This window comes from Narcine bancroftii, chromosome 1 (genome assembly GCF_036971445.1).
Source record: "Narcine bancroftii isolate sNarBan1 chromosome 1, sNarBan1.hap1, whole genome shotgun sequence".
In the NCBI taxonomy this organism is placed as follows: domain Eukaryota; kingdom Metazoa; phylum Chordata; class Chondrichthyes; order Torpediniformes; family Narcinidae; genus Narcine; species Narcine bancroftii.
Window position 1 is genome coordinate 238,490,478 of NC_091469.1, and position 23,147 is coordinate 238,513,624.

At 40.5% G+C, this 23,147-nt stretch overlaps 2 protein-coding genes across 3 annotated transcripts in view; one reads left to right on the top strand and one right to left on the bottom strand.

The window, feature by feature from the left end:
* The window catches only part of prdm6 (PR domain containing 6), a 282,501-nt gene that overhangs the window by 159,979 nt on the left and 99,375 nt on the right, over positions 1-23,147 (bottom strand). The window lies entirely within an intron of this gene.
* Positions 1-23,147, top strand: part of ppic (peptidylprolyl isomerase C) — a 186,368-nt gene that overhangs the window by 18,356 nt on the left and 144,865 nt on the right. The window contains exons 2-3 of one of the 2 annotated variants that reach the window (XM_069893519.1): positions 3,622-3,680; positions 22,723-22,772. The gene's annotated coding sequence lies outside the window, so the exon portion shown is untranslated. The remainder of the gene's footprint in view (positions 1-3,621; positions 3,681-22,722; positions 22,773-23,147) is intronic. The other variant, XM_069893510.1, reaches the window with a different exon arrangement.

A 23,147-nucleotide genomic window follows, 5' to 3' on the forward strand; every position in this document is an offset into this window, starting at 1 on the left:
TTTGCTTAGCACCTCCACTCCGTTTGCAACCACAGTGACCTCCCAGTGGCCAACCATTTCAATTTCGGGACACATTCCCACGCTCACATGTTCGTTCATAGTCTTAGGTATTGTTCCATCCAGACCACCTGCAGACTGGAGGAACAACACCTTATTTTCCATCTGGGCACCCTCCAACCACATGGCATGAATATTGACTTTACTGCTTTCCATTAAACCTGCTCACCTTTCCTTTCCCCTCCCCCTTTCCTGTCTTTCCAGTTCATCCATCCAGTCATCCCTCTTCCCCCTCATTGCTGCTATCCTCTCCCTCCTTTCTCCACCTATCATCTCCTGCCTTTGCCACTCCCTCTCCCCCATGCACTCTTTTGTTCGGATGTCTGCCAGCATTTTCTCACTCAATGAGTTCAAACCCGAAACTTTGGTTCTGTATCTTTCCCTTTGCTACATAAAGGACACGGTTTGGCCTGTGAGCTTCTCCAGCATTTTGTGTTCTTACGATAGACTAATCAACATTCCCAATAAACAGACTTGCATAATGCTTTCATCCTTCTGATTGTTTGTATATTCGATATTGGTTTCAGCACTCAGAATCCAGTCTCTGCTTGGAATGTAGCAAAGACACGGACATTGGTCATCTGTTACATGCCGGCACCATTTTATCAAGAGGTCAGTCTGCTTTCTCCCCCTTCTTCTTTTTCTTTCAGTATCCTATACCTACTTGATATATTCGTACATTCATCTCCATAAAGGGACCCATCTTAAAATGTTGACTGGCCATTTCTACTATAGATGCTGCCTGACCCATTGAGTTCCTCCAGCAGTTTATTGATTGCTCATGCACTTAAAGCAGACATGAAGATGCCTGTGCATATAATTCTAAACCTAAGTCTCCTTGTAGAGAACTGATGAAGAGCAAGTGTCCGCCCAGTTGAATTACAGTGTGTCACCAATTAAAGGTAGAAAAATAAATCAAAATGTAAGTGCCGTTAGCACTTGGCAGGTGTGGAAGCATTCTGCAGTGTGAGATAAAGACTTCATGACTGATGAAAAGACATTGTTCTGAAACTCTAATTCTGTGCCTTCTGTTGTCTGATCTGAGTATTTCCAGCACATTATTTTGTTTTAAAATTTCAGACTTCTAACTGTTTTGGTTTGCAAAGATATAATATGGTTCAGGCACTTATGGTCCCACACTGTGTCACCCGAACCCAATAATAGGCTCAGACAATTCCTCCACTTTTGCTACAGACGTTCAGCCGCCCTATTCCAAGCCACACTCAACATTTTCCAATGGGTTCTCAGAAATGCTGCAATATCATTCTTATCAACAATGACCATTTTCAGAGATGTTTTAAATGTTGCTTTTCTTTTTAAAAAAAAGGGTATATTGTGAACATTTTATTTGAGCTGACATTTCAGTGCACTGCTGAAGGAGTGCTGCACGGTCATGGATACTGTCTTTTGGATGAAATGTTCCAGTGGTTCTCAACCATTTCCTTTCCACTCACATACCACTTTCCAGTATTCGCTGTGCCATCGGTGCTCTGTGATTAGTAAGGGATTGATTAAGGTGGTATGTGGGTGGAAAGAAAATGTTTGAAAACCATCATTTTAATCAGACTTCATTGACTCGTTATGTGCACGGTTTCATCTTCTTCTTTGGCTTGGCTTCGCGGACGAAGATTTATGGAGGGGGTAAAAAGTCCACGTCAGCTGCAGACTCGTTTGTGGCTGACAAGTCCGATGCGGGACAGGCAGACACGATTGCAGCGGTTGCAGGGGAAAATTGGTTGGTTGGGGATGGGTGTTGGGTTTTTCCTCCTTTGCCTTTTGTCAGTGAGGTAGGCTCTGCGGTCTTCTTCAAAGGAGGTTGCTGCCCGCCAAACTGTGAGGCGCCAAGATGCACGGTTTGAGGCGATATCAGCCCACTGGCGGTGGTCAATGTGGCAGGCACCAAGAGATTTCTTTAGGCAGTCCTTGTACCTTTTCTTTGGTGCACCTCTGTCACGGTGGCCAGTGGAGAGCTCGCCATATAACACGATCTTGGGAAGGCGATGGTCCTCCATTCTGGAGACGTGACCCATCCAGCGCAGCTGGATCTTCAGCAGCGTGGACTCGATGCTGTCGACCTCTGCCATGGTTTCATAACACAAAAGGAAATGGGCCAATGACAATTTTTCTCAAGCAAAATATTTCAGTAACAAGAGGATCTCGAGCATTGAATCTCAACCTTCCCTTCCCACTCAAGTACCACCTTAAGCAATCCCTTGCTAATCACAGAGCCACTTAAAGTGGAATGTGAGTGGAAAGAAAAAGGTTGAGAACCACTGGTTTAAAACAAGTCCTTTTCTGCTCTGATGATTATCTAATTATTTATTCATCTGGTCTTTATCATGTGATTGTTCATGAATTCTTGCCATGTACAAATTCTTGCGTCTAAATTTACTGCACGATATCAGTGAATTACAGCTCACTGACTGAAGGACTTCATTGAATGTGAAGTGATTTGGCATATCCCTGAGATGGCAGGACTTGTGAAGAAAGACTGCAAAAACTAAGCTTATACATTGGAATTTAGAAGATGAGAAGGAATCTCATTGAAAAATGCAAAATTATGACAGGTTAAATGCAGGAAGAATGTTCTGATATTGGGATGTCCAGAACACAGATTAAGGATAAGCCATTTAAGACTGAGATGAGGAGAAACGTCATCACTACTCAAAAAGTGGTGAACGTCGAACTCCCTCTCACAGAAAGCTGCTGAAGCCAATTCATTAGAATTATTGAAAAGGGAGGTGGATGTGGCCCTACTGGCTAATGAGATGAAGAGGTATAGAGAGAAAGTAGGTATAGGATACTAAGGCATATGATCGGCCATGCACATGTTAATTGGTAGTCCTGGCTGAAAGGGCTGAATGGCCTACTCTGTTTTCCATGATTCTAAAGTCCTGCAGAGCATATTATTCCCCTTTTTATCATTGTACTTCTTTGAACATCCATGGAATTAAGCTTGATTTCATTTTACTAACTGGTGAGATGCTCTAGTGGTTGAAGATCACTTAACTGATTTCTCGTTAAGTTAATCCTAAAATTAAGTATGTTGTGACTCTGCTCTACATCTACCTGATAAACAAAATTATAAATGTAGAGTGCCTGGCAAGGTTCAGCAATTTCCATAAAACTATTATTTTCTTCTGGAAAGGCTTAGATCTCCGTTGAGCAGAAGGATTATAAATGATTTTCTTAAAGCTCTGAATGTCAATATGAATAAGATGTATTGGAGCATTGCCCACATGAACATCCAGCCAGTAAGTACTAAAGTAGATGTTTGTTTAAATTAAAATCTCGTACAAGACCTAACTTAATCCTTCCAGACAGAGGAGATATTTTATCCGAATGAGAAATGTTTGCAATGCCTGCATGTCAGAGATCTGCATCTGTTGTGCAAAAGACATGGTGTTCCAACAGCAACAAGATAGAGCTTTATAGGTTGAGTTCCGATTTGCATATTCTAATATGATCACATCTATGCACTTTAAGATGGCATTTATTTTTCTTTATCTTTGTTCAACATGGTCTTTGCCCTAGAGTTCATATTCCTCTTTATCTTGATGGCAGATTTGGATGGTTCATAGACCAGGCTGCCAGCGGAAACTATCATGTTGATCACTTTGGAGGTGAGCTCACTTCTATTTATTTGGAGAATAAGGACTTTGGATCTGAAATAATGGAGTGGTTTGTTCCACATTCAGGTATTTTGAGTTGAGTTAGGCCTGGTGCCGGGGAGTGCTGACTGCACATGCCTGGAGCATTCCAGCACAAGGAAGGTTGCTAGGAGTGGGAAGCAGACAGAGAACCCATGTTGAAAGAGGATATTGGCAAGGAAATGATGCGGAAATAACTCCACCCTTTTGAAGAAGAGAAATGCATCTCCTTGCAATGACAGTTCAATGCAGAGACAATGTCTCTCTGGCTTATCATTTAGTGCTTAATGCCTCTTTTTAGTTTAATTAAATATATTTTTGTAGTTGTTTCACTTTACAAAGTCCCTATTTAGTTGCAAGTAAGAATTTTGGTGCATAGGGTCATTGTACAATGTACAGTGTATCACAATAAATTTATTATTATTATTATCATTCCATCAGTTTATCTGTGTATTGATAATCCACTCAAGATAGATCATCCAGGTTCTGCAGCAAGAAGAAATTAAGAAGAAAATTTACTGCGCCATAAAAAGTAATTTTTTTCTTTTAACAATTTTAACTAGTTGAATAAAACTATGGAAAATGGAGAAGATAAGATGCTCAACTGATGGTCCATTGCAAATTAGTAATGGAAGGCACTGGCAGACAAGGGGGTTCACTCTTTGTTGCGGTGAAATCTCACTTGTAACCAAATGTCATTATGAATGAGTTCACCCCTCCCAGCCCATATATTTCAAGGTACTGTATACGTGATCAAAAGGAGAAAATAATATAAAGTTTAGGTTTCACTTCAAGGAAAATAGAAAAATGCCAATCATCCAGAGAGTCACATTGCCACTTTGTCTTTCTTATCACCAGTTCTGGTGGGAATTTCTGTTACATTTGAACAGTCACTGTCTCAACCACTTGCATGATCCCACGTCAGTGATTTGGGACAGGGTCAACACCCTCCCTATGAGTGGTTGGGAGTCCTATTCTGCAATATCTTGTGAAGATTCACAGGAGATTGTATTTAGCTTCAGATTCCAACATCTACAATCTGCTGGAGTCAGAAGTTTGAGTGACACCAGTGGGAGAAAAAAGCTATAATTTGAGCCAAACCCCTTTATCGAGATTAGGGATATAGAGAAGTGACTTGTGATATCGAGAAGAGAAGCTAGCATAAAGAGGATGGGGTAGGAGTGATATGACCAAGGCCCAGGTGGGGTTTGTAATCCAGAGGCAAAACATGATGAAGATTGCTGATTGGCAGATCAAATCCATTTGCAATTCAAATCTATGCATTTTTGGGATTGCAATGACTTTGGCTCACTTTGGCCCCAGACACTGGGTGAACGTACACAGTACAGTTCTGAGCGTTTTCGATCACTAAGCTGGGAAGAGAAACCCACAATGTGTGTTCTATTACCCATTCACAGCTGAGACAATTGTTGTCAATAATTCTCCATTTGGTCTCATGACATCTGACCACCAGGTTGGCCCAGAGGGCCCATAGTATAAAGCCAACCATGTGCTCTCTCTCTCTCTCTCTCTCTCTCTCTGGGATCACTGCAAGCACAGCTAGCAGCCAACTAGATCTTTATGTGAATGGAATAAAGCCGTGTTGCCCAAAACAGTATTGTGTCTGTGTTTTCCTTTGGTGCAGCCTGCCACAATGCACGCACACCCCAACACCTACACCCCTGAGGTGGACGTTGGGGGGAGGGGGGTGGATTTGGTCTTCTGCTCATTCTATGAATCTAAGCGACAAATGACTGGCTTTCATAGCTAATGAAGCTGGGAACTACACAATGAAATGTTAATGGGTATAATGGACTTTAAATGTCTCTAATATTTCAAAAGTATGAAATTACAGAAAACAAAATTACTTTTGACTCCAAGTTCAGTTGAATTATAAACACAAAGACAATTGAAAATATTACCATAGGATTTAAGATCCAGTTCCTCAGAAAAGGTATGACAATGATAGTTGAGTGATAGTTTGGAAAAACATACTTCCCATTTCATTTAGTTTTTCTAATCCTTCTGATGCCAAGATTCTCAGCTTCTGATCACAGTAATTTTTTGAAACTACTTACTGAACAAATTCGCCCTGGTTGGCCAAGGGACAGAATAGTCTATTTCTTAGCCATTTTCTCATTGGTTGGATTTTGTCCCCTATTCTCTTCCTTGACCATCAAAATCACACATCTTTTCCTCTTCCCTTCAGTCTCATCACTTTTAATTCAGTTACTTTAAACCTTTCCTTCTTTCTCCTCTTATCTCCAGACACTCGTTGAAAAGTTACATAAAATGCTAACACCTCCATTATCCTTCGCCACTCCTTGTTTTCATTGCTTACACCTTCAGAAAATTAAATGATTTTCAGTAGTTAGGCATGAGTGTCACAAAAGAAGGAATAACTTTAAGGCATTTAGATATTAGAGTTAATTTGAAGTTAATTTTTTAGAAAAAAAGACAACTTTTCCGAAAGCCGTTCATTAAGGGTGAAAGGATTTCGGAGTAGAGTGCCAGGGCTGCAGAACATACTTGCAAATCTTGAATGTTTCTCAAGTGTCGTAAATTACAACCCTGCGCAATAGGCTCCTCAAATTCAGCTTGGAATTTCAACCGGTAAATATCAAACTTGGTTAAAAAAAAGTAAACTGTGTCTTGAATTTAGCACTGTTAAATGGAACTGCAACTATTTTGAGTTATAAATTTATTGTGACATCCTAATAAGCCAACAAAATTCATGTAATACTATTTGAACACTGTTTAATGTTAAAAGTCTGGTCTTGAAGTTGCTATTATCGATTATTAGAACAATTAAAACATTCATTCAACATAGCTTCCATAAACATTTTCTAATACACTTACAGTAATTCCTGTAATATTTGTAAAAGGGACAGTTTTACTGCCACGTGTACATAGAGCAGATTTCAATGGAGTTGCCATATTATTGAAGCTATATTTTCAAACACACTCCCATACAGCCTTGAAATAGATTTTCTTTCACTGAAATTTATCTTGTTTTAACTTTCATGGCCCTTCACAAATTCAAATGTAATTTGTGAATTAACCTTCACATCAGTTGACACTTTGAGAATGTTGTATATTTTTACTTCCAACAGTATTCCACAGAGAAATTTCACTGAAGTAATTGAACATTTAACACAAATGGACTGATGAAAAAATGGGGAGTTATCACAAGAAATCTCCTTGCCTTCTGCATGGTTACATTACAGAGAGATGTCTTAGCAAAACAGATGGGTGAAGCAGCCCACCTTGGTGTCTAATATTGAGATGCCACACTGAGGTAATTCACCACATGCTGAATTTAACTGTCTTCATCTGGAGTTAGAGATTCGTAATAGTCTCAGCATAGGGTCAGCAGCCAAAATGGATTTTGAGCCCATGGAGGACAATCCATCAACTCATCTCTAAAACTGAGACCACTTGAGGGTCTCCACTGGATTAATTGATTAAAACCAATGTGAGGTAAATTGGTATAAATATGACACAGATCTAGGAATTACTTAACTACCTGTTAATGGGATCAATAAAGCATTGTGCGTCACCCTTTTTAGTCACTCCTTCAACGATTTTAAAAACCCCATGAGGATGCTAATCTTCATTGCTACAGTACGTTCCCAGAGAGACATCTGTTGGGTTTCCCCATTTACAATTGTGTAGTGTCAGTTTCATTGCTATTGATCTACTGCAAGATCTTCCAGCTGTATACACGTAAACTCCCAGCCAGCTCTCAAAGAAACTTACAAACAATACAAGTGGAACACTTTGAGCGAGTGCTGGTTTCATCAGTAATGGATAAGGGGGTCAGAATGGCCTGGAGAGTGCGAAGAACAGTATCGGGGGAGAAACCTTCTTTGCATTCATGGGCTGCAGATTTTCCAAAACAACAGAGATTATTGGAATCATTCAATAGGTCATCCATCATCTGTGGAAAAAGAAATAGAAGGCCATTTCATGTCAGGCCTCCGCCTGGAGGCCAACTACAAGAGCAGATTGAAAATTAAACACTTACCTTTCAGACAGCAGCCCTAAAAGTCTGCTTCACTGTCCCTTTCATATCCAGAGTTGCCTTGTAGCACCCACCGGAGCCAATAGAGGTGGGGCGGCTGGTGTCGTAGCGTCACCCATCATAAATATACAGCAGAGCAATGGTTGTCTTCCCTACCCATAATCCCCCATGCAGCTGGAACCGCTCTGTGTTTCCCAGAACAGTTCCAGCTGTGTGGGGGATTATGGGTGGGGAAGACAGCCATTGCTCTGCTGCGTTTTGAGCTGCAGAGAGTTGCCCCAAAGGCCAAAAATGGCCTGGTGAGGCTGTCACAGCCCACACCGGATGCCCCCTGGCAGCTCCTGCCGGCTGCTGCTGCCACAACAGCTGCCCCCTGATGGCTCCTACTGCCCCATCTGCCCTCGCTGATGGTTCCCGCTGCCTCTGCCGCCCAGCCTTAAAGGGAGTCATAGAGGGAGAGGGGTGAGTGAGGAGAGGGGTTGCAGGCTGATGGCATCATCAGCCCCTCCCCTAATCAGCCACTTGCAGCTGGTCATTGCAGCAGGTCAGGCCGTGGAGCACAGCACCCCATCAATTATCCTTCCCTAAGAACGTTTGGAATCGGCGCCTCAGAGCTGGCCACCAGAAAGATACATCTTTAGGCACAAGGACAAAGAACCTCCACCTTTACAGATGGGTGTTTTCTCTGTTTGAAAGTGCTTAGAGTTAATGTTTCAGTCAAATACCTTTTGTAGTTTCTCCCCCCTCCCCCTCAGGTATTATTCTTAACAGATCCCTGTTAAGAATAATAGTGCATGGGTTCATCCAAGCGCCTGCACCTTGGGGAAGTCTGAAAACCACACAAATATTCCTGTCAACCAAAGGAAAAGAAGATGAAATCTCTCCTCAAGTGTGGAGCAAGGTTGATTTTCAAAATTAAGTGGTGTAATGGTTAAGACAAAAGGCCCATTCAAACTGCCGTGTAAAATGGGGTAAACTGGGCAATTTGCACGGTTAACGCCCCAGTTATACGGCAGTTTGAAAGGGTCCAACCAGAAAACAACTGAGTCCCTGACCTATTTCAGAGATATTCAGGGAACCCAGTAAAACTTACACAGCTGATTTGTAAATGAAAATAGCTGACCCACTTATTCCAGTGATGTCAGAGCTTGCGTGTACGGGCAGCCAGCAGCTGAACATCCGGCAGTACTTCCAGTGAGTACGTGACACATCATCACGGGGGTGGGATCCCCTTAAATCGCTGAGCTGGCAATTTAATGGGTAGATCCTCTGCAATTTGAAAGTTGCTTCCAGTCAGGGTCCCAGGAGGGCTCAACATGAAAGGGGCAAGAGATTAGCGGGAGAAATCCACGAAGCCTCAGGTGAGGCTAACCAATTCTTCCAAAGAAGCGCAATCTGGGTATATGTTTGTGGTCACGGGAAGATGTTAAACGCTATCTGTTAAGTGACTTATCGAGAATGGTATCTTTTCAAACCAACGAGGTTGATAAATTACACTGAAGGCAAATTTAGGGAACATTACATGGAAGATGTCTTTAGTGCAAACAAAATGCTATTCGAAAATTCAGAGACCAATTCTTCACTGAGAACTATATGGCCTGCGAATCAGGGCATTCTTGCTCGATACTAAGTTTGAAAGAATTTTGGCGTGGACCCTTCCTCAAGACGGATGAAGGATTCCTAGCCAAAGCATTGACTATTCTTTTTCTCCCACTGATGTTGCTTGACCCATTGAGTTCATCCAGCAGATTGTTTCCTGATCCTTGTGGGGAGGTTTGCCACTGCTGTTTGGGAAGCCTTTAACTGTGTTGGCGGGAGAATGGGTTTCAGAGTAGATTCCGAGAGGGGCAACTTAGAGGAAAATAAAATGTCTAATAGGCAGAGTAGAAGGGTAAATGCATATCTAAAGAAAGCAAAGCTGCAGGGCATCTATTAAGATGCAAGGCCTAACTAATAAGGAAGATGAGGAACTAATAAGGAAGCTTTAATTAACATGCAGGACTACAATATTTTGCCTTCACTGAGACACGATTTAAAGACAGGCAGGACTGGCCTGGGGGTATAGATGCTTCAAGCAAGACAGAGAGCGATCTAAAAGAAGAGGTAGCATTGTACTGTTAGTCAAGGAACACATGACTTCAAGACTGAGGAAGTTGCATGAGATTAGGAACGAAAAAGGGATCTGTCACTTTAGTAGGCAGGTGCGTCAGACCTCCTAACAATCTATAGAAGATAGAAGAACCCATAAGTTGCAACAAAAAATAGGGTCATTCTACCAAGGATTCTTAATATCCTGAATATTGACTGGGATTGCCTAATGGTTCAAATGGACCTGAATTTTTGAGATGTGCCCAGGTAAAATCTTGGATACCATTTGAAGGCAAAACAATGAGGGAAGAAGCATTACTGGACTTCGACTTAGGGAATGCAAATTATCAAGTGTAGGATGTCTCAGTACGTAACTAGTACAGGTGTTGGCTGTCCAGCCTATCTACACCTCTCATAATTTTGGAGGAAAATTCATCAGATGCCAGTATTTATTGATCATTTCTAGTTGCTGTAAGACATGACATTTGAGGCAATATAAAATGACGAAAGTATAGGCAGGGAAAAGTATTCCCCATTTCAGAGCTATACATTTAGGGTAAGGAGTTGGAGGTTTAGAGGGAACCTGAGTGGAACTTTTTGTATGAGTATCTGGAATACACTCTCTGATGAAGTGATGGAAGCAGAATCAATTATGGCATTGAAAAAAAAATGTCTAGACTTCAATCACCTCAACACAGAAAACTATGGGCCAAGTGCTAGAAAAAGGTATTCCTTCAGGCGGGACCTCATTGGTCACCTGGGAATGATGGCTTCCATGCAGTATGAACCCAGGACTCGATATCTCCTTCCATTAACCTCTCACTGATTGATAGCCCAGTAAGTTGTTGAGTTCAAGTTCTCTTTTATTTAATGTAAATATGTATGATACTCCCTTCTATGAGTAGAAGTTTTATTTACATCACTGAAATAGGGGATCATGTGAATTGTGTGTCAACTATGCTGGGTGTTATTATGGGTAATTTGTTGCATCTCCCTTTTTAACTCTGTCATCTAAGTCATCAAAAAACCAAATGCAATTTAGAAGGAAATCCACTCCATATCATTTCCACAGCAGTTTACTTTGCAGTTCTGAAGCTTTGATAATGGGAAAGTCATAATTTCTTTTAAACTGATATTTATAAATTGTTTTGTGCCTTCAATTAATTCATATCTGAATGTAGCAAAAATGTGTCATCCAACGTAGAAGGTTGAAACATTTTAGAAGAGAAAATTTCACAGTTCTCCTAGACAAAATGTAATGACTCCAGATTCTCAGTCACATTTGTGGCAGATGGAATTTCCTTTTAAAGTAACATGGCATTTACACTCTGCAATTGATGCCAGTGATAATAAGTAAGGTTAAAATCACTAGCAAAAATTCAATCATTTTACACCTTGGTCTCCTTTTCTTTTGTATTCCAAATCCAAACATAAATCATGCTTTATGATGCAAAATTGATTTTCAGTAATACTGTTACTTCATAGGAGGTTTATCAATTCACTGCAACACTACTGACTACTTCCACTGTGCAACACCTGCAGATGGCTTCATTTTGATTCAGGAGAACCACATTTTGCAATACAGGTAGACCCCGACTTACAACCATAATTGGGACAAAAGGATTGGTCGTATCTTGGAATGGACACCAGTAAGAAGTACCAGTATGGAGTACCAGAGTCATAAAGCAAACTTTTTAATCAAATGTTGTATTTGACAACCTATGACAGGGATACGTGGCATGTAAGAGCCAAAATATGCATATTTATCTTGTTATTCGGCATCCATAGTCTAGGTGCGGCCATATTGATCCCTGTGGGCCTGTGTTAGTCTTCAGTTGGTGCATGTGCAGTGGGTTCGCATATCGGAGTTTGGTGCTTGCATGCCGGGTTTGTGTATTGGAGTTTGGTTGGTGCATGCAGGAAAATTAAGTGCCCTGATATTAAATTTGCGCCCTTAACTCTCACGCCTGCACCAACCAAACTCCAATAAGCAAACACACCTTGCATACGTCAACCAAACTCCAATGCGCCATTCGAGACTAACGCGTGTGCATGGGAACCAAGATGGCCGCACCCAAGACACCAAATAACAAGGTAAGTAGGCACATTTTGGCTCTTACATGCCCTGTATCCCTGTAATAGTTTGTCAAATACAACATAAACTGCACAAATTTTATATTTTTCTTTATTTTTTTTTAAATTCGACCGTACATGCGGATGGACACAAGTTGAGTAAGTCGTAAGTACCTTTATTAAAAAGGGAATTAGGATCAATTTCAAAAACATCATTCTGTGTCCAAAGAACACCAAAACAGTGACAAATCTGATAATGCAAATAAAAGTTTAGGTTCATAATTTAGGGAGGTAGCATTGAAAACATGAATACAACATAGAGCAGAAATGCGTCCAGGAATCTTAAGGTGGATTTCTTTAAAAATGCCACTATCAGCTTTTTTTTTAGTTCTGGTAGAAAAATATGGTCTTGATCAGTGTAAAACAGTGAATAAAATTGATTCCAAAATGTTCAAATGGACTGGATTGATGAATGTTATAAAATATTGTAATGAATTCCTGAAAACAGCTTAGATTGATTACATCTGCAACTTCCTGTGTGAGATGATGTAACAGCTGGGAGGTCAGACTGCCTCCTGCAATCTGCACTAAGTCCTTATCCCATTAGAGCATTTAAATAATTCTAGTTACTTTGACAGGAAAACCATAGCAGTTCACATCACCTTTGACACTCAAGGACTATATCATCATGTCAATATATAAACAAACAAATGGCAAGTTATATTTTCACAGATTCTTTAAATATCTGATACAATTTATCACTTGTTAAGTAAAGTGACAGCAAGATCTCTGGAAAATATTCTACGTGGTAACTGTTAATATATATGACACTAAATATTTACAAGTGGCATTAAGAGATGTAATCAGTCAGCCAAAGTGATTCTTTTGTATGTCTTACCAAAGTGTAACATACAGGCTTATTGGCGTAATGAAAACAGGCCAGCTCAACCAACAAGTCATATATTAGGAACCACGGCCACCAGGCACACCTCCTGTCAGATGATTGGGTAGTGTTATTTCCTGGTACTTTGCAAGAGGCCCATTATTCACTCACTTTTATGTTGTAGATTCTTTTTCCACTTTTACTCTGACAGTTTCACCCTCTCCTTCTCTAATATTAGCCACAGCTGAAAACCCATGGATGTATAGTAGCAACAGCAAGAGTTTAATACCCAAGAGGCGAAGATGCTAAATGAGACGCGTGTGGTACAAAGCCATGCCATTCTTTCCAAATCTGCCACCCCCCCTAGATTTTTTCGCCTTTCCCCACCTGCCTACTCCTCATACAACCAACCCCTCTCCCACTGTTTACACCTGGCCACCCTCCCTCCCTACATGCTTCCACTTGCCCTAGCACCTATCCACACTGCTGTCGCCTCCTGGCTCCATATGCCCGTTTTCCTCCTTTTTATCTGATTCCACCCATTCTGCCTCCATCCCCCAATTCCACCCCTCCTGCTAATCCACCTGGCACCATCTGCTCAGTCCCCTAAGGATTCCTCCTCCTCTCCTCCTTAATACTGCCTGTCTTCCCTTTCCTTTCTGTGTCTTGAACCAAGGTTTGGATCTGAATCATCAACCGTCCAGTTACCTCCATGGGTGCTGTCTGACCACTGAACTCCTCCAGCAGATTCCAGCATCTGGAGTCACATATCTTCAATAACATTCATCGCAATCTTCTTGACATTGGTTGTGTCTTTGGGATGGGCGCAGAGTGGTGGGTTCTCTATCACTGTGGAAAGTTTATGTGGAAGATGTGAAGTATACTGACTGGTTGCACCTCAATGTGGATTGGTAATCCAAGGGGTCAGGAATGCAGAAAGTAACAAACATAGCCAAGGCCGTCACAGGCCGCATCCTCCTGTCCATTGAATGTATCTACGTGAGGTGCCGCCTCAAGGAGGCAGCCAACATTATCAAGGACTCCCATCACCCTGGTCACACTGCTACCATTGGTAGCCTGAAGATCAGCACCTCTAAGTTTAAGAACCCTTTCTTTCCAATGCCTATCAGGATCTTGAACCTCCCGTTGGTGCACTGATCAGGACTGCTGTGACATTACAAAAGGACTGTCCGAGGAGTCACGCGATGGAGTAGTGGCCGGACGGTGAACTCCAGCCCTCTCCAGAAAAGTCGGGAAAAACAAGAGAAAACACAAAGGCACAGAAATAAAAGTTACAGAAAAGTGAGTATAAAGGTGGAAAGAAGATGGCGACAAAAAAAGAAAAGTCGAAAGCAACGGTAAGAAGAGAGGAAGAGAAGACAAAGGAGGAAAAAGGTGAAGGCCTTACCTGTCCGAAGAGGCCCGCTGTGGAGAGAGAAACCCGCTCCCTCAGGTCGGTAAATAATGGACTACAAAAATGGCTCGCAGAGCCGAGTAAAAGTGCGCAACCGCGCATGCGCGAAACTTCGCGCATGCGCGATGCGAATGAAAAAAAACACACCGACGGGAGGGGGGACCAGCTGGGGAGTCGATCTCCACAGCCGGCAACGACAGCTGCAGAACACCTGCAGCAAGAAGAGACCACAGAAGACAACAGAAACAAGAAAGAAGAGGAGGAAAGGGCAACAAAGAAACAACAGATGGCCAACCCAGAGGAAGAAGAAGAGGAAGAGTATGGTGAAATAGAAGAAGAAAAGAGAGGCAAGGTAAAGGATATACTTGCTCTTATTAGAGGATACATGGAATCATTTAAAGAATGGCAAACACAGGAATTTAAGGATTTAAGAAAAAGAATAAACAACACAGAAGAGAAAATAAATAAAATGGAGATGACCTTAACAGAAATGGGAAAGAAAATGGACAAGATGGAAGAGCGGGCAGTAGCAGCAGAAATGGAGGTAGAAGACTTAAAAAAGAAATTGGAGAAATCTAATAAAAAAACTAAAGAGACACAAGAACTACTAGCTCAAAAAATAGATACAATGGAAAACCATAACAGAAGAAATAACATAAAGATAGTGGGCCTTAAGGAAGATGAAGAAGGCAAGAATATGAGGGAGTTTATAAAAGAGTGGATCCCTAAGACCCTAGGATGTCCAGAACTACAGCAAGAATTGGAAATAGAAAGGGCACATAGAGTATTGGCCTCTAAACCACAACCACAACAAAAACCAAGATCTATTGTAGTAAAATTCCTAAGATATACTACAAGAGAAAAGGTACTGGAGAAGACAATGGAAAAAGTAAGAGAGGGCAACAAACCACTGGAGTATAAAGGGCAAAAAATCTTCATTTATCCAGATATAAGTTTTGAACTCCTAAAGAAGAGAAAAGAGTTCAATACAGCAAAGGCGATTTTATGGAAGAAAGGGTATAAATTTATACTAAAGCATCCAGCGGTATTGAAAATATTTATTCCAGGACAACAAAACAGACTATTCTCGGATCCAGAAGAAGCACGAAAATTTGCAGAACAATTACAAAAATAGACTGAGGGAGGAAGACGGGTAATGAGAGTTAAGATGATCACAATTGATATGTATGTGGGTAAAGACAAAAATAGACTGAGGGATGAAGACGGGTAATGAGAGTAAAAATGATCACGATTGATATGTATGCGGGTAAAGAGGTATAAGAGTGAATAGAGACAAGGAGCATACGTGAATGTATCTGTACTTAGAGGAAAATATAGATAGTATAGACAAGAATTAATAAGGGAAGGTAATGGAATAGAGAGAATAAGGAGGGAATTAAAAGAGTGACCTTTGTGACATATGAAAAGTGAAATCTTTTCTGGGGGAGGCGGGGTGGGGGGAAATAGCGGTCACTGCAAAATCAGTTGACGCTTGCGAGTGGATTCGCAAATCCAAATGGAGAGGGGAGATGTGGTTGTCCGACAAGGGATAAAGGACAACTCAGGAGGTGAATGGGAGATTGGGAATAAATAAGATAGAAATAGGAGAATAAGGAAAATGTTGGATGTTGTAGGAATGTTGTCTTATAAAGAGTTGAAAATAAGAAAACAGAAATGGAAAAGGAGGAAAGGTAATGATGGAAAAACGGAAAGAGAAGATAAACAAAATATAAAAGGGCTACGCTGAACTATATGTCTTTAAATATTAATGGAATACATAACCAAATTAAAAGGAATAAACTACCAAATTTAAATGAATAAATGTATTCCATTAGAAAAAATAACATATTGGTTAAGAAATAATATTGAAATATTCGAACAAGTATAGGAGCCTTACATTAAATACAATAGCGAAAACCTACCGGGGACAAACATTACCTAAGTTGATGGAAGGAGAAGGAAAGAAAAGAATGGACTCAGTAGAATTTCTGGTGTAATTTTGTTGAATGACAACATTGTCTGACTGGATTAATGCAACCTAGATTGTATACCTAAAATGGATGAGAGGGGGGGTGGGGGGGTGGTTTGGGAGGAAAGGGGGGGGGGAGAAAAAGTCACTGTATATGTGTGAAAAAGAAATTGTGTATATCATGGCTAATGTGATTTATGGTGTGAAAAATAAAAAAAATTAAAAAAAAAAAAAAAAAAAAAAAAAAAAGGACTGTCCCACCACTTTTTTGTTAACTACCTTCTTGGCATTTGTTAGCTTATTTTCAAAATAATTTTTTAGTATTGTAGTTCCTTTTCATGGAGTATTTGCACAGCTGTAGTCAGAAATAATTTTGGTGTAGGAGGGTGGCAATTCCAAAGGAGGACATGGCCATAGGTTACCATATATCACTGTATATATATATATATACACACACACAGTGTGTTTGCATTTGTTGTTCTTGAAATATCATTTAAATTAAATGGTATTGCAAAAACAACAAATACAAACACTGTATGTACATGTATATACGGTAACCAAGACCATGTCCTTCTCTGGAATGGCCACTCTATTTGTGCACATGTACAATGTAAAGTATATGAAAATATAATCATGAGAAAGTGATAATCAAATGTTGGATATTCATGTTTAACTCTCAACTGAAAGAATTATTGGTAACTATTATTGATAGATAAATAACAAGAGATAGAGCAAGCAAATACGATCCATTTCAGTTCAAAGTAACGTCCCATCAATGCGTAACTCTATCTTCCTTCATTGGTACAATTCAACATATTATTTAATTAATATTATAACATCTAATTATTTTTTTTTAAATCGCTTTTGTCACATCCTGTGGTTTCCACAAGCACGTAACCTTTAATCAACAAGCCCTGTTTTGCTGAGAGTTGTCAATCTTCATTACAAGATGGATCCAGAGTCACAGAAGTTGTTACAAGGTAATTAATTGGTAAATGACTGCAAGAATCAGGGAAACTGCCTAATTTATGAATCCATCCATATGACATTTTAATTGGCCTCCACTATATATGCAGGCTTGTTATTCTTAAGGGATTATTTGCCGAGCTGTCATTTAGATGTAAAATACTCTTGTACTTTTAAATTATTTTTTTTGTTTTAAAATTAAGCTTCTATGTATTTTGGAATTGAGAACAGTCTGGAATTTTAATATGCTTCTCATTAAATTGTTGCTAAGCTAGCATTGGGTGGTACTACAGTCTGGTTCAACACTGCTAATCCCGAGACAAAATGAGCTACAGCCAAAACGTTGCTGTATGTCAGCTCTGTCAGTCTGATAAGTGTGCAAGATCATGAGAAATGTCTTATATTTCATATCTCATTTCATGTCAATGCCCAGCTAAGCACTACTCATTTATATTATACATACCAAGAGGGACCACTAATACAAGCTTTTTGATGATAAAGATACATAAAATTACACTCTCATTTTGGTTTTTCTTTAACTCAGCTGTTAAAAGCCACATTGGAGACTGGATTTGGTGCTTTTGTTCATGAACAGACTGTCCGGATGCTTGCCCAAGATCTAGGATACACCCTTTCTTAATATTGGAATACATCTCCAATATGCAAGACTGTTCATCTGCTTTGAGATGGTTTCAGATCCTGACTGCACGCCTAATTTGCCTTAACAAGTAAAATGAAAATTCAGCTGGGGAGTCACCCTAATGTGGTGTTGGAATCTTGCTAGATGGAGCAAGAGAACAAGATAAATGTCATGTCTTACGTTCCTCATATCATCCTAAAATAGATGCTTGGATCACTCACCAATTCTGACTCTGACCTGTAGCTAATCACCAATGAATTGAACCCTAACGCTAATCACTAAAAAAAATTGTAAAGATGAATCAAACTCCAACTGGAATATCAAGGTATATCCAACAAATTATGAGGCGCTCGCCTAAAGTTACATTTAAATATAGGTGAAAAAACAGTGAATGTTTTCATACCGAAAATCTGTCATGAACCTTTACTTCAATCAGAAAGAATAATCAGAATTCATTCAGGTCCAAAATATTGGTTACACATCTTTGCCTTGTATGGACGCTGCAAGGCTTGCTGAATTTCTCCAGCATTTTTGCATATTAATCAGTATTCATCAGATGACTTGAGAGTGCCATGTACTGTATCCGTGGGATTGATTTACTGCATCCAGTGCTCTCTTTGTAGCCTACACTACATCAGAGAGACTGGGCACAGAATGGGAGATCACTTCACTGAGCACCTTCGCTCTGCCCGCAGAGACCTCCCAATAACCAGCCATTTCAGTTCTGCGTCACACTCTCATGCTCACATGTACTGTCCCACCAAGACCACCCACAAATTGGAGGAAAAACATCTGATTTTCCATCTGGGCACTCTCCAGCAAGATGTCATTAATATCATCTCTTCTGGTTTCTACTAACCTGCTCTCCTCTCCTCTCTCTTCACTCTCCCCTTCCCTCTCTATTCATTCAGCCATGCCCCCTCCCCTTGCTCACTGCTGTGCCCTCTCTCCCTTCTCCACCTATCACTTCCTGCCTTTGCGACCACACTTCCCACCCCGCCCCACTCATCTTCTGACGCCTGCCGACATTTTTCCATTCTTTGATGAAGGGCTCAAACCCGAAACGTCGGTTATGTATTTTTACTTTTGCTATATAAAGGACACTGTTTGACCTGCTGAGTTTCACCAGCATTGTGTTTATTTCAACCATGGTGACTACAGATTTCTGTGATATGTAATTATTACATTAAACAACTTGTGTTTATTTTTTAAAACTTTTGTGAATGTAATTGATAAATACAAAGAGTAAATATCCTAACTTTTTGTTCGCTGGTGGCTTAAAATGTGTAATGTTTGGCTTATGTTTCCATTATTTCATGATAAAAATGTTATTATTAGACCAAATTTAACTCTTAAATTATTTTTGGACATTGAGGGACACAGAGAAGGAAGACTAGAATTAGATCAATGGTTTTCAACCTTTTTCTTTCCACTCACATACCCCTTTCAGTAATCCCTATGCCATCGGAGTTCTGTGAGTAGTAAGGGATTACTAAAGGTGGTATGTGAGTGGGAAGGGAAGGTTGAGAATCATTGCTCTGGACCCAATTGTTACTGAAATATTTTGCTTGAGAAAAATGGTCATTTGCCCATTTCCTTTGGAGTTCTGAAACCGTGCACATAACGAGTCAGTGAGATACGATTAAAACAGTGGTTTTCAAACTTTTCTTTCCACCTACATACCACCTTAAGCAATCCCTTACTAATCACAGAGCAATGATGATGTAGGGAATACTTAAAGTGGTATGGGAGTGGAAAGAAAAAAGGTCGAGAACTTCTGAACTAGATGATCCACAATTAACTGATTGAATGATAGATGGATTTCAAAAGGTCAAATTATCCATTGCTTTTATTCCAAATGCTCTTCTTGCAGTAGGACAGTGTCGCAGAATGATTCAGTTAGATGAACCAGAGAATTTTGTATAATGAAAACAGCAGGACCCTAACTCTCTGAAAGTGGCCATACAAGTAGTTAGGGTGGATTTTAAAAAAAGATGGATGGCATGCTTGCCTTCATTGGCTGGGGCATTGGGTTTAAGAGTAAGGAAATCATGTTGCAGTATATTATAAAACTTTGGTCAGGATGCCCTAGGAGTACTGCGCGCAATTCCTGTTACAGGACCATGTGGGAGCCTTTGAAAGAAGTTCAGGAGAGATTTGCCAGAATGTTGTTAAACATGAAAGTCTACAAAATCTGGAGTGGAGTTCAATACACAAACGTGCTGCAGAAACTCAGCTGGTCATGCATTAGTGCCCGAATTAGATGGTATGAGCTACGGGGAAAGGTTGGGCAAACCAGAGTTGTTTTCTTCAGAATATCGGAGGCTAAGGTGAGTCCTGATAGAAGTTAATAATATTGTGGAATGTATGGATAGAATCTTTTTTCCCCAGGATAAAACTTTAAAATACTGGAGGACATATGTTTAAGTTGGGGGTGGGGGGGGGGGAGATTTTAGGGAAGAGTTTTGGGGGCAAGTGTCATGGGTGCCCAGAACAGACTACAAGGGGCGCTAGTGGAAACATTGAGAGGCTTCTACATAGACACGTGAATATGTAAGGAATTGAGGGATATGTATCACGTGCCAACATAACCCTTATGTTTAACTTGCCATCATGATTGGCTCAAACATTGTGGGGCGGAGGACCTATTCCTGTACAGTTCTGTTCTATAATGATGATATCCACTGTGGTTCAGTTCAGCTGGAATATTTCCCAGGTACATTGCAGGTTGAGAGTTTACGTCCCGAGTTGGAATTAGCCAAAAATATATACACAAGATTTTGTAATTCAAGGTAATGGTTAAAAATGCTGTCCTGAGGTAGAAATTAAGGTGGAGTAAATCAATGTTCTGAATCAATGCAGGAAGACCAAATGGGAAAGTCGAGTGAATTTACCTATCACTATTTTCGATAACATGTTCTTGTTATTTATAGATAACACTGGAGGAAAAATTGTTTTGGAAAAGGAAATGCATGACTTCTCCTGTTCCACATTGCACAGTAATGCCTGTGTTCCACCTATTGAGTTAATACTTGCCTTGATAGGAACCTCTTCACGGAATCGGAGCAGTTCTCGACCACCCACCCACCATCAGCGAGAGAGGAGCAGAAACTTGATGTTCTGGAAGATAGCACACTGTGTCCTGATCCCTGACGCAATAAAATCACCCACAGAATACAGGATTGAATTTATGTTGATATTCCAGTGAATATGTTTAACACTTGTTTAAACCTTCTTCAACTGATTCAAGGCAATAGTGTGCTGTCAGTACTTTACTTACTGCTCAATCTCACTAATCTGACATTTATGGTGTACTGATTGGTCTCTGTCAGTACTGCTGGTTGTAAATTCACTTTGAAAAGCTTCACGTTAACAGCCTCCGAGCAGCTCCGAACAGAGAATGTACAGACAAGCTGACAATTGCTTGACCTTCTGGCCTTATTACAGTGAGTAAATCAGACTTTAAGCCATTAGGCTTCAGCCTGAGGCCTAAGCAAAATGCACTGACATGACAAAAGGTCAACCTCTGTCACACATATCCAACAACTTGGATAATGGAATTCTGTAACTTATCTGTCAAACGTAGTAAAAACCTTAAACACTTTCAGCCTAGAGACTTCTGCAACATTAATAGCTCCAGTGAAAGTGTTTTAAAAGGGATGGATCATCTTGCATTCTTATCTTGCATGACCACACCAGTTAGAAAGCCTTGCTGGAGGCAGAGCGAAATTCCACACAGTTCGCAGTTCATCAGCATCCAATCATTAACAAAGGGATGAACTGAAGGAAATGTCTCATCTTTTAATGAGTCAATAAATCTGCAAGTTTGAGGGAAGGTAGGGTGAATCAATGTGGGGGTCTGGTGGGATCTGGTTGTGTCTTAAATGTCTTTGGATTATAATAAAAAATTGTTAAAAGAATGTGGTGAAACCACTATTGTGTATATAAATGCCTTGACCTTATATGTTCGACCCTGCTCTCACGGGCCGGCTCATGACTCCTCCCCTTATTCCCCCATAAAGGCTGTCATACCACAACCCTGATCCCAGTTCGGGTCCGGGTCAGTGTGAGCCAGCAACTGAAGGGATGCTGTCCATCTCTAGCTATTAAAAGCCTTCAGTTCCAGTACTTCAGTCTGTTGGTTAATTGATCATGCATCAAAGAGAAAAAGTAATCCACAGTTTTGAGGCCCTGCAAAACATGATAGTGTATCAGTGCACCAAATGTAAGAATAAACAAACATTCTGACTTGTTTGGAAGTCCATACTTTCAGACTACCTTGTTGTGGGAGAGGAATGTACCAGCAGCATGTAAGGAAACACATTTGTCATTGACTTTTAACTCAGACTTCTCATTACAACTTAACATCCAGATCATTAGTGGTAGAGCAATGCAGACTCCCACAATTCAAACTTAACTTCAGGTCAACTGCATCTATTGCTGGGGCAGGTTTCAGCTGGGAAGCAGCGAGAACCTCAAGGAACCTCAAATGTTGAGGTTGTGCCTCACCTCTCTGGCACTTCCTTGGAGATGTTGTGAAATGTGGCAGAGAGAATGTTTTGATGTGGTCAGCAGCTGGCGCTGAGGTTGGAGGAGGTCAGCGAAAGAGGTCAGGTTTCAAGATTCAGAGCAATACATTTTATTCACCTAAGTACGTCAGGAGAGGCGAGTACGTAGTTCACTTTGCCCGTCTCCTGCCATCGGCATCTTTCTGACTACCCACACAATCTTCTCAAACATATTCAAGCTCTTCACTTCTCATGCACCTTTAACTTGCAATGTGCTCATTCTTCCATTTTCATCCACTTCCTCATTTCCATCTCTTTACTTTCACTTACACTCACTTCATGCTACCACTTCTTCACTGTTATCCTGACCAGGTACATTCCACACACAAGAGAAAATGCATACCTTTCCACTCATTCATTCATTTCTTTTGTATCTGTGCCTTCCTGCAGAAGAGAAAATAGAACAGCGGAGAGCATGAAGAAAACACATTGCCCTCGCAGTGAGTCTTGATGACTTTTTCCTGAAGTTCCCAATCCTTGCTGATGAAAACAGGGGTTGTACTGAAAGGGAGCTTAGAGATGGTTGAAGGTGCCTCAGTCAATACCCCACATGCAGGCTTGCAACCCACCCTGTGGTCATCTCCCCTGCAGAGAAACAGATGGACTAGTTATTGCGAGGGTCACAGGGGCATTATTTGAATAGACGGGAGAGGGGTTTGGGTAGCCTCCTTACTAGATATAGGATTGAATCTCAAGGAAGTACTTAGGAAGAGGAAGAGTAAAGACGAGAACTTTTTATGTAATTTTGAAATACAGTCACAATTTTTTCTTATAACTAATGATTCACATTTGGGGCATGTTCGATCTACATCACT